The 15,937-nt window shown below is 34.6% G+C and overlaps 1 long non-coding RNA gene across 2 annotated transcripts in view; it reads left to right on the top strand.

The window, feature by feature from the left end:
- LOC122237039 overlaps window positions 1-15,937 on the top strand; it is a 112,571-nt gene that overhangs the window by 59,332 nt on the left and 37,302 nt on the right. For both annotated transcript variants that reach the window (XR_006215235.1, XR_006215236.1), the window contains exon 3: window positions 15,560-15,692. This is a non-coding gene — a long non-coding RNA (uncharacterized LOC122237039). The remainder of the gene's footprint in view (window positions 1-15,559; window positions 15,693-15,937) is intronic.

Genomic DNA, 15,937 nt, shown 5'->3' with positions numbered 1-15,937 from the left:
AATTTTATTTTATATTGGTTTTGATTTGAGAGAGAGAGAGAGAGAGAGAGAGAGAGAGAGCACATGAGCATGAGTGGGGAAGAGGGGGAGAGAGAGAGAGAGGAGAGAGAGAGAGAGAGAGAGAGAGAGAAAGAATCCTAAGCAGGCTCCAGTCTCAGTGTGGAGCCTGATGGGGGGGCTTGATCCCACGATTGGGATCATGACCAGAGCTGAAATCAAGAGTTCAGCGCTCAACCAACTGAGCCACCCAGGCACCCCCAGAGTAAAGTGAATTCTATTGAGTTATGGTGTTGTGAGAGAAGATTTAAAAAAAAAATTAATGTTTATTTTATTTTTGACAGAGAGAGACAGAGCACGAGCGGGGAGGGGCAGAGAGAGAGGGAGACACAGAATCCAAAGCAGGCTCCAGGCTCCAGACTCTGAGCTGTCAGCACAGAGCCCAAGGCGGGGCTCCTCGAACTCATAGGCCATGAGATCATGACCTGAGCAGAAGTTGGACGCTCAACCCACTGATCCACCCAGGTGCCCTGAAGATTTTTTTTTAATTAAAATAATTTTACTCAAGGCAATTCAATATGTTTTTTAAAAGAAATACTATATTCATCATATGGTAATTGGAAATTTCCAAGTATAAAAAGAAAAAGTTTAATTGTTCTAAAAGTGCTCTACATAGTTTAAATGTATTTCAACTTATCTACACAGAGAATGTGCTCTCTTTCAGACAACTTTATATGGTATCAGAGACAAACATGACACACCCAATTAAAATATTGATTTTTAAATCAACTGTATTAGTAAGCACTTTTCTCAGTTTATAATTGGTGCCTTGAGAACTTGTATTTTTATATGACTTATAATGGCAGTCTTGTATTCCATGGCTGCAATTATGTTTCTTAATACCAAGTTTCCCCTTTTAAATTTTTAACAAAATCACCATCAGAGACACTAATGGATTATTATCTTCTCTTTTCAGACTAGTTCTAGGACTTTAATAGCTTCCATTCCTTTGACTATTATTATTTTTTTCTCACTGACAAGAAAAATAATCAAACAATTATTTGTGAAGACATCTCTCTCTCTCTCTCTCTCTCTCTCTCTCTCTCTCTCTTTTAGCTTCCTATTTAGAATGTCCTCTAAATTTAGATAAAGGACAGTCTCCCAATTTGAAATGATTCTCAATATTAATTTATTTCTCTCTTCCCCTCCTTTTATTATTGCTCCCATTCCCTAACTTCAAGAATTCTTTATGAATATTTTCATTCTAAATGCCTTAAAAATTCAAGTGTAAAGAGTGGTACTTCTGGGACAAGACATTTGGCTCCCTTGGATTGCTAAATTTTACTTTGAAATAACTCAGTCAATATAAAAAGGAGTCTATATCATCACTGGAAACTAGAAAAGTTTCTTCTAGCTGTTTGAAATTTAAAGGAGTATTTTCCAAAAGAAAAGACACAGGGTGAATTGGGAAAAATGGAGCATAAACCAAATATATTTCAGCGGATACCTAAGGGAATTCCACTAGGATAATAAGTGAAATCCTCCCATCTTCTCTCACAGTGCTCTCTAGAATGCTACCCACTTGCATTCTATCAGAGCAGGAACCAGAGAGGACAGGGTACAGTGAGCTCAGTGGGGAGAAGTAAATTTTACTACCGTCAGAACTTCCAACCTACCTCACAGACTGTGGCAAGTGGTGACCCTGGAATCTGCACACAGTTTGTTATCCACTCCCACCCCTACCCCCATGGGACTTTCCTTTTAATCTGTCATTTTCCTCTGTCCCCTTTGTCATACAAAACAGGGCTTCTTCTTGTGCTTCAGCTCACACTTAGTATGGATCAAGTCCGTCTGTTCTGTGGTCTAAGAGTATATTGCATCTCCCCTTGGCAACATTGTTGAGAGTTATTCTGTTTGTTGGCATAATTATTTGGTAAATGTCTGTCTCTTGCACTAGAATGAAGTTCATGAAGGTAGGGTTTTCATGTGCTTTTGCTCACCGTTTTGTAGCCAACATAGGCTGAGTATTTAATAGACAATCAATAGATATATGCTGAAGGAAGAAAGGATAGAGATAGATTCTGAGATAACAGAGGGTAAGTACACTATAACAAACAACTTGGAACTGAGAATTATTGACCACTGTAATTCCTTGCCACAGGCAACTTTTTCATTGTGTTATTCTTAGACTGAGGATTTTTGCAAGCTCATTCATCCTTTCTTCCCACAGCTACCTTAGGTTTTAGTCTGCCAAATCTTCTTCCTTGTGGAGTAAATAATCGGTATTTATTTTGCTTTTTGTTTGTTTATTTTTTGCTTTTGGATCTTCTTATTGTGACCTGGCTGTTAGGTGAGAAGTGTTTCTCATTTACACTCATGATTATCACAAACCTATTTCCTAAATTTAGTTCTCTATTACCCTGATATAAATAATGTTGACAAAATGTAAAATCAGAGCAATAGTTTTTGTAAACAGAATATATATACATTTAAAAACATTTATATACGTATAGATATAAATATATTTAAAATATATTTTATAGGGCTGCCTGGGTGTCTCACCTAGTTAGGCGTCTGACTCTTGATTTTGGCTCAGGTCATGATCTCGAGGTTCATGGTTTTGAGCCCCACCTTGGGCTCTGTGCTGATAGCGCATAGATCCTGCTTGAGATTCCTCTCCCTTTCTCTCTGTCATGCCCCTATGCTCTCTCAAAATAAATAAAAAAACATTAAAAATAAAATAAAATATATTTAATAATATATAGGTATGAAATTAAGAGCAGTTATCTCTGAATGGTGAATATTTTATTGTTATGGATACCTACAGTGTTTTTTTTAACTTTTTAAAAAATGTGTTTTTTTTTTTTTAACGTTTATTTATTTTTGAGACAGAGAGAGACAGAGCATGAACAGGGGAGGAGCAGAGAGAGAGGGAGACACAGAATCTGAAACAGGCTCCAGGCTCTGAGCTGTCAGCACAGAGCCCGACGCGGGGCTCGAACTCACAGACCGTGAGATCATGACCTGAGCCGAAGTCGGACGCTTAACCGACCAAGCCACCCAGGTGCCCCTTTTTTTTTAGTTTTGAGAGACAGAAAGAGACAGAGTGTGAGTGGGGGAGAGGCAGAGAGATAGGGAGGCACAGAATCTGAAACAAGCTCCAGGCTCTGAGCTGACAGCACAGAGCCAGACGTGGGGCTCAAACTCATGGACCACAAGATCATGACCTGAGCCAAGGTCAGATGCTTAACTGACTGAGCCACCCAGGCGTCCCCTGGATATCTACAGTTTTTTAAATTCCTATGATGTGATACTTACGTAATAATCAAAGTTACATTAAAAAAAGGTTTTTGGAAAACTAAATTTTGATAATGATCTCTTTTTCCTCTTATTTTTTGATTTTTTTTTCACCAAAGTGATCCAAGTATATCTAGTTTGGTACAGATTTTTAAACATGACCTCACATTATGTGAATTTTGAGTTGTTAATAGATAAATCAAACATTAAAGGAGGTAAGACAAGATGTTTTTCCATCCTTAGATTAGTCTATTTACTAATGAAATTATTCTATAAGCTCATACTAACTGGAACCTCCATACCTCTGTCTTATCTAAAATAGGGAGGTCTTTTTCCACATAGATCCTCTATGGGGCAGTGGATTGTTCATGCTTTGCTGTGTCATTCACTGAATCTGCGCTAGATCTTCTTTCTATAGCCCTGGTATTGACTAGATATTTCTAACTTAATGCCTAACTAGATTTTTCTAACCTTCTACGAGGGATGGGGGTGGTGAGAGGGGGTTTGCATGTCTGCTTCAAAGATAGATTGCAATGAATAAAAAAACCATGAGGTGAAAGCCAATGTCTAAAGTAGGGGTTATAAGTAACTAATTTCTTCCAACCTGGTAAAATAAAATTTTATTAAATGAATTTTTGTTAATGAATTTTTATTAAAACAAAACGTCAAACACCAAATTCAGAAGTGTACCTTTGGCTGCATTTGTGAGAGGAATATGCAATTGGTAACATATTGGTGATATTTTATTTCTTAATCCATGTAGAATGGCCATATTGTGCTTTGTTAGATTATTCTTTCAATCTTTTTATATACCTGGAGTGTCTTTAATAATTTAAATTTTAAATAAAAATCTAGTTAAGCACTTTGGTGACACTCTAAATGCATCAAAAGACATAATGAGAAAAACTAGTATTTTCCATAAGAATTTAAAATAATTGTTTATATTTTAACTAAAAAATAAATGAGAATCAGAATAATATTTGTGCCATATAAGGAAAAATGATTAATATTCATGATTTTATTTTATTTTAAATTTTATTTGTTTTTAAATTATGCTCACCTGTTTTTTAAATTGGTGATACATTCATGTGGTACAAAACTCAAAAAGTACAAAAGGAATAGTTATCTTAAAAGACTATATAGTACATAACTGATTTATGGAACTTGCTGATAATGAATGGAGAAAAAAAATGAATAAACAATTTGCGAAAGAAAGTATAATGGTTGATATGCTCATGAAACTGACATGCATATTAGGTTTAAATAGGTCAACCTTTTGTCCTCTCTGGTGAGTTTAGAAATATGACATCATAATGAATTACAAAAATTAGAATAAATGGTTGTTATTCAGTTTAGTATTTAGTGTTCAGCATTATGAATTCAGGAAGTGCCTGAAGTTTTATTTAGCCTGGAGCAAAGACTCATAGTTGTGTCCCTATCTGGTCCTCTTTGACTTTTGTTACATCTTCTGCCCCAAAAGAGAAATACTCATATCTTACATTGCTTCTTTGCTTCTCATTATTTGTTTGCAAGGTCTTTCAAGGTTTCTGGTCCTTTCCATTTTAATATTCCTAGAATTTGAAAACATATGTGAACATTCCTCTGGTACTGCAGAAGCTATTCTGGTTATTGCTTGAGGTTTTTTTCTTGTCCTTCAGATTCTTGAATATTAGTGCACTGTATCTTTCTTTGTTGAAGTTGGTTTCTTCATTCTTCCTTTTTCAAAATGTTCTCCTTTGCTCATATTTCTCTTGGTGCACTAAGAGACTCCTTCCCCTACTGCACGAGCAGACAGAGGTACGAGGAGAGCACAGTGGGTAAAAATGTGAATGCTGGGGCCATTTTGCTGCAGATGAGCTCCATCTATGTCTCCATTTCTTCATACATAAAAAGCATATAAATTGACACATATCTCATCATATGGTTTTGAGGATTAAATTGGTTTGCCCATTTAAGAGTTAACTAGTAATAAGAGTAGTAATAGAAATTATAATGGTATTTCATACTGGTGTAATAAGCTCTTTAGCCCTCGCTTCTAATTCTCCCGGTCACCTTGTATAAACTGGTTATATGCTGCAAGGATTAACTACTTACTGAACAGATCTCAGAGGCAGAATGGGGCTTCCATTGATTTCAAATCATTTCTATTGACATTGCAGTCAAAGGAAATATTGTTTCCTTATTTTAAAAATGAAAACAAATGGCCTTTGCTAAAAACAAAACTTAGGAATTATACAGTTATATTTTATTGTGGTTGATGATTTTTTTTGGAATGTTAATAACTTAAGAGATATTTGCACACATGGCGAAGATTTTGATTCATACAGGATATCTCAAAGTTTTATAAAGTTTGGGAGGATCAACTATTAACATTTTTCATAACTACTATTTTATGGAAGATTTTTTGGCACATGTTTCTTCAGCTCACATACTATTAAGCCTATTTCTTAATTTTGTAAAAAGTTCAGAAAATATATTGAAGGAATAGGAACATACATGCAGCTAGTCCATTTAAAGTCAAATGAAACAATAAGGTTTAGAATATAGGAAAGTTAAATATACACACACATGCACACACATGATTTTATTCTCTATTACGAACAACAAATATATTCTTATATTTTGTATGTTAGTATATAAAAAATAATCAAACTTAGTATTTGTATTATGACTACCATTATAAGTCCTAAAATTTAGCATGTGGAACAACATTGCTTATGTTTTGAAATAAAAAAAAAAAAAGATAAACTATGTCTGCCTTTTTCCTTAAGGCATCTTATAAGATCAAGATGTTTTATTTCCATTTCCCCCCATTTTCTAATTCTTTGTGCTCAAATTACTTTTCTCATTAAAAGCAAATTAAATCATAATTCCTTCCAGGCAAAAATACATATACACATAAAAAAGCATGATTTGCATTACAATTAGAATTCTTCCCACATTAGTCAAAGAAAATGAGAGTAAAAGGATTTGCACACTGGATAATATTTGAAATCATAATTCAAAATATGAATCAATGTACCCAGAGAGTATTAAACATTCATTTTAAATATCAGCCCAAACTGTCAGGTAATTAAGCTACCGTTTTATTATATGGCATGATGATAGAGACCTTTGCATTCTTTGCTTTTCTGAATGTCTTGACAACATGTTTACTGAAAGTAACTGCCAGCAGAAGAAAAGTTTAAAAAAAAAAGTCTGTTAAAAAACTCTTTCAACTTCATCAATAATGTTTCAAACAATAATTTTCAAAGTAGTTTAATATTAAATTTATTGTATATGCGATGCTGTATAGTTTTGAGAATATTTTTATGAGCATTAATTGAATTGATCATCCCAGGGCCCATGCTCATAGCAATGTGACCATAGTTATTTGTAGGAAGATGAGTAAACAGATAAAAATCAAATATTAACAGATATAATAAGTTAGATAAGTCATAAACTATTTAATGACAAAAATGCAAAAAAAAAGTGTAGTGAGAATGAAGCTCAATAATTCTGAGACCAAACTGTTTACCATGAGTCATTTTTAAATGCATCATCTGAAGTTCACTTCATTTTAGTCTTAATGTACTGGTAGATAGAAAAGGAATAGGGAGTTTTGAATGTGAAGCTAATTTAATTTTTTTACTGGGCTAACATGTAGAGGATACTTACACATTCTGAGCCCATTTTTAATGTGTATTTCAGATTAAAAATTTTTTTAATGTTTATTTATTTTTGAGAGAGAGAGACAGCACATGAGCAGGGAGGGGCAGAGAGAGAGGGAGACACAGAAACCGAAGCACGTTCCAGGCTCTGAGCTGTTGGCACAGAGCCTGACACGGGGTTTGAACTCACAAACACTGAGATCATGACCTGAGCTGAAGTCGGATGCTTAACCAACTGAGCCACCCAGGCACCCCATGTTTCAGATTTTAAATGATAAAAATCTAACTTGAATCAGTTTTCAAATACATTTAAAAACATATTTAAAATTTTAAATAGAGAGTGAATAGGGGAGAGGGGCTGAGGGGGGAGAGAGACAGAGAGAGATAGAGAAAGAGAGACAGAGAGAGAGAGAGAGAGACAGAGACAGAGAGGCAGAGAGACAGAGAGAGAATCTCAAGCAGGCTCCAGGCTCAGTGTGGGGCTCAATCCCTTGACACTGGGATCATGGCCTGATCCAAAATCAAGAGTTGGATGCTCAATTGACTGAGTCACGCAGGGACCCCTCAAATACATTATTTAGAAGGAGGTAAGATTTATTGGATTTTGACATTTGGAAGGACATGGAATGCTAATTTAAAATATGGCTGGATTTGGACTTTGAGGACTCATCTAGCCCGGGTCTTTCTCTCTGCTCTTGATTTGTTCTTCCATAGAAAATCAACTTCATTCCTAGAAGGGCTCTTCTATATAAGGAATATAATCATAACTAGTACTTTATCTCTTATAATAAAAAAATAATTTAAGAAAATGGGATACTCAAGCTCTGCCAGTGATCCATGGAAGATCACAAGAACACTCTGCTTGCCCCTGCTTTGCTTTAACTATCTTTGAAGTAATCATTAGGCATGGCCGCAGGTATTCTGATTGGCCAGCTTGAGCCAAATCTCTTCTTCATGTGGTTGAGCAGCAGCATCTCTGTATGATTACTGGCTCCTTAAATTATGATAGTGGAAGAGGATGAATCACATCAGACCCATTGCTTGACAAATATTACACTAATACCACATTTTCCTCCTGACTGGGAGCATCTATCTACACACTTTTTTTCCTATGTATACATATATATACAAAAACTCTGCCTCCTATATCCTGTTATACTATGTATTCTCATCAAAAGAAGCTATCTTCATCAAAAGAAACTATCAAGATTTTCAAGTTCCTCAGCTCAGTTTCAAATATAGGCTGTCTTGGGGATGTCAGTTCTTGTCAATCTTTCTTAGCAAGTAACTGGTAAGAGATAAATATCATCAACCCTGATATACCCAGCACAATGAACAAAGTAAAACAAAAGAAAACAAAACAAAAACAAAACCCCTATTTAAATATTAGATATAAAACACATATTTAGTAGAGACAGGAAGAAAAACTTTGGTGGGCATGTATTTTGATTTGCAAACTTGGGTTTGCAAGATATTTCACATTCTTTATTTTCTATGAATCAAATGAATTTTTATTTCAAGCCTCCATCACCCCAGATAGTAAGAAATCTTCCTATAGTCACAGTTATGCCCCTTACTAATAGGTATGGGATGCATAGAGTGCCAAGATAGTGGAGGTGAGATGGGGAAGAACTGGTTGTAGGGGTAGAGACTCCCATTGATGATTATGGAGACGTACAATGTTCCTTGCCTTTCCCCCAAAATATTACAAATTTGTGTTCTAACCACTCTTTATCCCCCAAATGGAGATTCTGCCAATGTCTTTTTACATGCAGTGCAAACTCAGATTTTGATGGTAATTCTCCCAGGATACCAAAATCATAGGTGGCTGGATCTGTACACAGATTACTTTGTGAAACAAAAGGTGAGAAATTTCTCATCTTTGGAGAAACTTTCTCTACCTTTTTTTTTTTTGTGACACATAATGTCTGAGAACTTTACTTTGTTATTGTATTTTTAAAGGACTATTTTAAGATTATAGGCTAATTTTCAAAGTAATACCAGAGGAATATGCAAACCACACTGTTTCCTATAATTATTTTGACAAAGAAAAAATTAGTAATTACTCAGCTAAGATACTTATGGATTTTGGAACATTTACCTTAGCTTTACATTTCTTCCATTACTGCCCAATAATTCTGAACCCAGTCTAATCTTAGAATTTTGCAACATTAAAACCATAAACTATCTTCATTAGGACAGAGGTCAGACCCTACAGTGTAGCCAGAAGAGGAGTTAAGTCAGCAAGCAGAAGTATTAGTTTAATATGAATGTGTTGCAAACCATAGTTCTTTCTTTAGAGTACTCTCTGATTCAGACATTGTAGAAGGTCATATTAATTATAAAGTGATACTGCTTCTGAAAACAACCAACTAGAAATTAGATTCTATATTCTTACATTTGTTATCCAAATTTTTTATAGGCAGAAACTTAATAATGTTAGTGGGAAGGGTTGTGTTTAACCCAATATGAACAGTCAAATAGTTATGTCTGTCAAAAGCATCCTTTGTCATACCTTTATTCATCATTTTTTCTTTATGTTGAAGTCCTTGATGAACACCTGCTGTTTGGAGAAATAAAGTGACTTTCTTCTCCATTCCACTCAAACATGTGCTGCTTTATTATGACAATTGAAGGGAATTTTTCAACTGTCAAGGGAATTTGTGTAGGTATTTAATAAAAATACATGTTAGCTTTTTGGCAGAATCAAGGAATGGGAAATACCTGGGGAGGATTTGTCATGTGTGATTTATGGTTTCTTGAGTGTGTTTTGTTGATGATAATGGGAATTACACATAATTAAATTAGTCTTGGGAAATGAGAAATTAAAGAAAGACAGATTCACTTCTGTCATACTTTTCAAAAATTTTCATAGGCTAGGGTACAACTTGAGTCTCCAAGAGGAGCAGATGGAATTTCTGTGTATCTCAGACTATTTGATAATAAGCCATTTAAAAAATGTTTAATGTTTTTGTTTATTTTTGAGAGAGAGAGAGAGACAGAGACAGAGGCAGAGCATGATTTGGGCAGGGGCAGAGAGAGAAAGAGGGAGACACAGAATCCAAAGCAGGCTCCAGGCTCTTAGCTGTCAGCACAGAGCCCCATGCAGGGCTCGAACTGGCTAGCCACGAGATCATGATCTGAGCTAACGTCGGACACTTAACCAACTGAGCCACCCAGGAGCCCCATATAATGAGCCATTTTTGATCGCATACTCCATTGAACAATCTTGGGAAATTTCAGTATAGATTTGCATTATATTATATTGCAGTTGTAAGTATTCTTACAAATTATCTGACTGACCACATTTGTTTTATAGATGAGGAAACTGAGGCCCAGAAAGAGCTCCAAACTTTCCTAAATTCTACTTAATGGTAGATAGAATAAAGAATTCATATTCATATTCCAGATCAGAGATTTTTTTCCTAATACATTATGCTCAGTTTTAGAAATTAACTTCAGTGCCTTAAAATATTCAATTATTGGCTGAGAGTGAATTTAATAAATATTAGCTTTAGTATCCAGGTAAGGATAACAAATGAAGCAAAATATTGAAGATTCTATTGTCAATCATTACAGCCTGTCCATAGACTAGAGAAAGGTGACCTTTACATTCTCAAACCTTGGAATAATTTCAGCAAGACATGCAACAGGTGAGAAAAGCCTAGAGTACACTTCCTATAATGGTCATGCTCACTTGAGAAATAAAGAATGGAACTTTAGCAGAACTCCAATAACAACATCAAGCAGCAGAGAAAAGGTGCTAAGAGGTACACAAAGAAGCAATTTAAAGGGAACTGATTTCCCTAGACTCTGAATGATGTATCATCAACTAAAGCATTCATTGTTGTGAAGCAGGGAGAATTCCTGCTGTAGCTAATTCTTAATGAGGGTTGACTTACCAATTTGTAGTTTCTGTACTGGGTAAATAAACTCTTTATAATTTATGTCTTTGTCCTGGAAAGAATTTGCAAGAAATTTGGAATACAGAACCCTAAATCCTATGCCCCTGTGGCCACTGATCTATGTGATGTCACCGAGAAATAGCACTGAAGAGAGGTTAGACATTTCAGTATTTTTATGAAGGTGAACAAGGACAAGAGAAAGAACGTGGATTGATTTTCTTTTCTTCTCTAATGCAATGTGTGGTCAGGCCCAGAGTCTACCAGAGATATTTCTGTAATCTCTTGCTTCTGCTGATGATTTCATGGTACACCTTCCAATAAATCCACCTGGTATCAATTCAATGGGAAATTGAGTCTCTCAAGGACATTTTAGAATCTCTTTGATTTTCCTCAGAAACCTCTGAAACGCATCAAGATTCAATATTACTTCAATTCACTTTTAAGGCATCTAAACACTAGGTCAATAAGCCAGTCACTTTATTCTTTTTTTCACTTTCCAACCATACCTACAAAACACATTAACATGGCATGCTGTATGTGCATTTACTACAATATCAGTGAGAAAAATTCCCCAAATTTGCTATCATCCTTTATAAAGGAAGTCTCTTGAATCCCACAGAAAATAGCCCTTCCTCAAGTAAATCTGTCATTCATTTTCTCAAAGAGGAATTGTTTTGTATTAAAAAAAACAAACAACTTCCCTTGTTCTTGCTTTTTCCTTCTCTCTCTCTCTTGCTTTTTCCTTCTCTCTCTCTCTTGCTTTTTCCTTCTCTCTCTCATTATGTTTCCTGAAAGGTCCTTATCTGGATCTTTCAACAATGGGAACTAATGGAACTTTTTTAGCATATTTATTTCTCTAAACCAAAGCATCCTAGAGATCATGACTTATCAAGTTCTAGAATATCAACACATTGTTAGTCCCACAGAACCTCAACTTATAAGCAAATCCTTAGCATCAAATATGTGACTGTCTTATGCTGTGACATGTAAATATTACAGCCATTGATGCTCTACTAAAACTTATACAATAGCATCATCCTCAAAGCATAGTTATGCCATGAGAGTCAATACTTTGTATAGTATACACAAACAATGCTCCTAGCCTAGACGTGGTGTTATTTGAGGAGAAAAAAAGAGAAAAAAAAGATAAAGTTTATATTTTCAGGCAGTATATGCAAATTCTCCAAAGTTCCACTAATGAACATATTCTTCAAGATGTTAATTGCGACATTAAAATTTTCTTATACTAGGCAAATTTTGTAATAATTACAAAATTTCTTTTTCTCTGAAATCAAATCTTGCACAATTTACAAATTTGTAAAATGTCAGCAATAGTCTGATCTTTCTTGACTCCACCATCTTCATTTTTGTTTAAATCTTTAGATATACATTTTCATGTCTACTTTGGGGAGACCATCTTCCATTAATGAACTAAAAGGATCTCTGTCACTCAGACCTTTTCAGACCTTGCTTTTTTCTTGGATCCAGCATTACTAATGAAAAGTCTGATATCGATCAGATTTTCCTTTCATGTTATTTTTTTCTTTATATGCTTTTATGATCTTCTTTTTAACCTTACTATTTTTGTTATTACAAAGTTGCTCTTTCTTTTTCTTTCTCTTCCTTCCTTTCTCTTTCTTTCCTTCCTTCTTTCTTTCATGTATATGTATCCCATCATCTCTGACACATTTGTTTGATTTATCTCTTTAATCATTTCCTCCCCTTTGTTTTCTCTGCAGTCTCTTTCTAGAACACCTAATAGTTTATTATTAGACTTTGTATTATGTTTCTTTACATCTTCTGTCTTTTATTTAAGATTTTTATCTCTTACTCTTCTGTTCCTTACTTTCAGACTTTTCTGAATTTAATTTTCAACAGTTTATTGATTTCAATAATGGAAATCATATTTTAACTTATAACAATATGTCTTATTTTTTTTTTTTTAATTCCTTTCAGATCTCATTCTGGTTGTGTTTAAGAGATGTTCAGTTCGAGCCCCATGTCAGGCTCTGTGCTGACAGCTCAGAGTCTGGAGCCTGCTTTGGATTCTGTGTCTCCCTCTCTCTCTGCCCCTCCCCTACTCACACTCTGTCTGTCTGTCTGTCTTTCTCTCAAAAGTAAATAAACATTGAAAAAAAAAAAAGATGTGCTAAATTCTTTAGTCTTCTTTTATTCACCAATAAGAAAGGTTTATCTTTTCCACCTTTGGCCAATATTTCTCTTTATTTAGACATTTGTTTGCCATGATTTTGGCTTTTCAGAAATAGATGATAATTCATTGTTTCCATTCATTCTTTAAAATGTGGAAACAAGAAATCTGCCTTATATTTTAGCTGGAATTTTCATTTCTGTAGGCAAAAATCTTTTGTTTTTTTTCTGCCTGAAAGCCTATATTTTCATCTGCTATATATCTCATTTTAAAACTGTTTCTTGTATTATTTTTATCTAAATTGGATTTTAGGTTTCTTATTTTTTCCTCTGTATTTGTAGCTCTCTCTCTCTTTATGCCTTTGGTATAGACATGCTTGGCTTTTGTATTTTACATAGCCCCAGGGTGTTTTCTTGCCATCTCACTGTGGTTAGTGTGTTTAATTATATCACAAACTTGAATTTATTCTGCTATGGAGTAAATGGATTTTATCTCTTGACCTCCTTGTGAGCCTCACCACAGTGAATAGGTATTGTAGAATCTTATCTTTCTATCACCTGAGTTAATATGAGTAGAGAATGGAGGATTTCAGCTGTGAATGGTAGACCTGAACTATGATCTTCCCTTTGAATTTTTACGGAGTCTCTTAAAACAGAACTCATTCCATCTTGGTGGGAAATACTCTAGAGGATACAATCTTTCTTTGAACTGTTCTCAGAAACAGTTTGTTTTTCACAACTGTACTTGTTATTACTTGAAGTCTGTTCCCATTTGTGCTTTTATTAGAGAATAAATAAGAAATTTTCTTTTTTGGGGGCAGAGTGGTTTGACCATACTAAAACATCATTAACAAAAAAAGTATAAATGGTGTTATAAACAAGTAAGGCAAAAATTCTTTTTGTGTTCCACTTTTGCCACTTTTCACACATATACCAATTTTCTAGTAAATCTTAATTTATAGTTTTGCCATTAGCTCTGTTAATTAATTTATCATCAAAGTTATTCCTGGGTAATATAGTCTTTCTGCTTTTCCTTTATATCTTTGCTCCTATATCTTTAGTTTTTATTTCCTTTCTTTGAAGAGCTACTGAAGATAGAAAAAATGGACTTTTATCCTCATGGAAAAAATTTTCCATGATTTTTTTCAGATTTAGATATTTACCTGTTTTCCATTACCAGCTATAGCAACCATATGAAAAGGCCCTGGTTTTTACTTCTGGTTCTCTGTATATGGAGGACCAAGGAAGCATTGAGCCAACACACTTATTTCAGCACTCTAAGACTAAGGTTTTCAACCCATTTAGAGGAAATACTAGCGTTATCTACTTCATGGGGTTGTCATTATGATTATATAGTTCATGTACTGCAGTGTAATGCCTTATCATTTAAAAAACTTGAGGCCAATGTGATTTTTAAAATTTACTCATTTTTGGTAGTGAGTACATAAGGATTTGCTGTATTCCTATATTTATATTTAAACAATTTTTTTTAACATTTATTTATTTTTGAGACACAGAGAGCATGAACAGGGGAGGGTCAGAGAGAGAGGGAGACACAGAATCTGAAACAGGCTCCAGGCTCTGAGCTGTCAGCACAGAGCCGGATGCAGGGCTCAAACCCACGGACTGTGATATCATGACCTGAGCCGAAGTTGGACACTTAACTGACTGAGCCACCCAGGCACCCCCCTATATTTACATTTTTAAACTAAAACAAAAGAGATACATCAAAATATCTGATTAAAGGGTTTAAAATGATATTCAGTATTTACATCTTAATATTTTTCTGGGTTGCATTTATTATATTTTAATCAGAAAATGTAAAAAAATAGTACTGATTGCCTGTCTTTAATGTTCAGTAATATGTAATCGTATACTTCAGCTCAGTTGCATAGTACACCCCTTTTGAATTTATGTATGATCAAAACAGAGAGAATGTACCTGTTTTTAAACAGAAGTTACCTGAATCAATTTTCAAATCAAAAGCATTTTCCTAAAAAGCTAGTATCAAATATTTTAAGACATAGACAAAAAGAATGTGAATTAAGAGCATATCTCTTTTAAAGATTAAAAAAGAAAATCCAAAGTGAAATTATTTCCAGTGAAATGCTAGATTTCGCTCCATAGCTAAAGTTCTGCTACACACAGGTTTCATAAAATTTACTCAGATTATTCTGGAGATAGCTGAAATGGGGGAGGCCTTAGATTCATTTCCCTCACTCAGTATCATTAGTATGTTTTATAAGCATGTTTCTTCCCAGCTGTGTATGAAATTTAATCAATATTTCTTGTGTTATATACAAAGGAAATAGAACAATATATTACAAAATGAATCTTTAAGTGGGAAAGAGTAAGGAAAAATTGTAATCTTTACCGGTTCTGCCAAGTTCATACAGGAAAATCTTAGACATTAGATAAAACTTTAGAGCTAAAGGCTCCTGATCTTCTAGTTCTCCTTATAAATCTCGCTAACTTTAACTGAATATCCTACTAGTACAGAGCTCTGTGCTATGCTGCATGACATAAAGGTTAACATATGTTACCCTCCCCTCACCTTTTCAGGAAGATTTTTATTATCCCCATGTAACAAAGAAAAATGGAGGAGTTTGGGTACTCAATCAAACTACCCGAGGAATTACAGTGCAGAAGTTTAAAGTGGAGAATGTCACCTCAAACCGTATTCTGTGATCCCAAGGTTAGTGCTGGTTTTATTATACCTTGATACTTCTAATTTTGTAATTCATGCTGAAGAGAGATGAGTGACTTGCCCAGTGTGTATTTTAAAAAGGGCAGGTGAGATTAAAATAGGCACTTTCTCATTCCCGGGCCAAGTTTATTTCATTGTATGTCAAACAACCGAACAGCCTAGATCACAATGGAGGCAGGAGAATTGTAAAGGAGACTGGCATTGAAAATTAACTATAGGAAATCATATCATAC

The sequence above is a fragment of the Panthera tigris genome, chromosome A3 (assembly GCF_018350195.1).
Source record: "Panthera tigris isolate Pti1 chromosome A3, P.tigris_Pti1_mat1.1, whole genome shotgun sequence".
NCBI classification, from domain to species: domain Eukaryota; kingdom Metazoa; phylum Chordata; class Mammalia; order Carnivora; family Felidae; genus Panthera; species Panthera tigris.
The sequence above is the reverse complement of the archived record's forward strand: the minus strand, read 5'-3'. Positions and strand labels throughout refer to the sequence as shown.